We start from the raw sequence: 1,673 nt of genomic DNA, 5'->3' as shown, positions 1-1,673 counted from the left end.
CTCTGTTCAAAGGACTCCCTTTAGCATGTCTTGTAAGGTGGGTCTGGTTTTAACAAATTCCCTTAGTTTCTGATTATCTGAAAATCTCCTAATTTTGCCACCATATTTGAGGGACAGTTTTACTGGGTATATAATTCTTGGTTGAAAAGTTTTGTCAAAAATATGCAATGCTTCACAAATTTGCATGTCATCCTTGCACAGGGGCCATGCTAATCTTCTCTGTATTTTTCCAATTTTATTATATGTGTTTCCACAGCGAGCACACATTCCCAGATCTTAAGAAGTAGTGTACAGCCACAGTAGTCAAAACGGTATGGTATTTGTACAATGATAGACAGATAGACTAATGGAACAGAATCGAAAGTCCAGATATAGACCCATTCATCCATGGACAACTGATCTTTGACAAAGGCCCAAAGCCCATTAAATGGGGAAGGGATAGCCTCTTTAATGAATGGTGCTGGCAAAACTGGATATACACCTGTAGGAAAATGAAACAAAACCCATACCTCACCCCATACACAAAAACAAACTCAAGCTGGATCAAATACTTCAATGTAAAACCCATAATAAAATTAATCAAAGATAAAATATTGGCAAATCTAAAAGCCCTAATTTATGGCATAAATAGACTGTCAAGCATAACCTCGACTTCACAGGAGGTAGTAGAGAAGCTTGATTAGTGGGACCTTTTATTTTATTTATTTATATTATTTATTTAATCATTTATTCATTGTTGTTGTTGATAAAATACACAGGAAAACATATACCAAGTGAACAGTTTCTACATGTAAAATTCAGTGACGTTAGTACATTCTTCCAGTTGTGTGAACATTCTCACCCTTGTTTTCTGACTTGTTCCTCTCTCATTAACAAAACCTCACTGTTCCATAAGGTTCCTTTTTTAATGCATTTTATTGAAATATAATTTATGTACAATAAAATACACAAAACTAAAGTGACATGGGTCAATACATTTTTTCCATGTTCCCTCCTCTCCCCTCCCAACTCTGGCAACCAACAAATGACCCTCCACAACAGCTAACTAATATGATATTTGTCTTTCTGTGACTGACTTATTTCACTCAGCATAATGTCCTCCAATTTCATCCATATTATGTGGTATTTTGCGGACTCTACATTATTAGGAATACACATAATCACTGTACCAAATAGAACTGGTTGAACTTCATCCATTTCAGGACGTGGCATATGATCTAGAACCAATGGTACTGAAGGAAGAAGTCGAAGCTGCAATGAAAGAATTCGAGAAGAACAAGGTTCTGGTAATTGAAGGAATACCCATTGAAATATTTTAACAAACAGATGCACCATTGGAGGCACTCACTCAGTTATGCCAAGAGATTTGGAAGACAGATACCTGGCCAACTGACTGGAAGAGATCCATATTTGTACTCATTCCAAAGAAAGGTGATCCCAGAGATTGTGGAAATTATAGCACAATATCATTAATATAACACACAGGTAAGCTCTTACTGAAGATAATTTAAAAAACAGTTGCAGCAGTATATTGACAGAGAATTTACAGAGGTGCAAGCTGGATTCAGAAGAGGACGTGGAATGAGGGATATTATAGCTGTTGTCAGATGGATCTTGGCTCAAGGCAAAGAATACCAGAGAGATGTTTACTTATGTTTTATTGACTATGCAAA

The 1,673-nt window shown here is 36.2% G+C and overlaps 1 non-coding gene across 1 annotated transcript; it reads right to left on the bottom strand.

Moving 5' to 3' along the window:
- Positions 1-156: 156 nt before the first annotated feature.
- On the bottom strand, positions 157-263 carry LOC122151954. Its single transcript, XR_006164350.1, has one exon. It is a non-coding gene; the product is annotated as a U6 spliceosomal RNA (small nuclear RNA).
- Positions 264-1,673: the final 1,410 nt, after the last annotated feature.

The sequence above is a fragment of the Orycteropus afer genome, unplaced genomic scaffold (assembly GCF_000298275.1).
Source record: "Orycteropus afer afer isolate SDZICR_OR568_19922 unplaced genomic scaffold, OryAfe1.0 scaffold00940, whole genome shotgun sequence".
In the NCBI taxonomy this organism is placed as follows: domain Eukaryota; kingdom Metazoa; phylum Chordata; class Mammalia; order Tubulidentata; family Orycteropodidae; genus Orycteropus; species Orycteropus afer.
The sequence above is the reverse complement of the archived record's forward strand: the minus strand, read 5'-3'. Positions and strand labels throughout refer to the sequence as shown.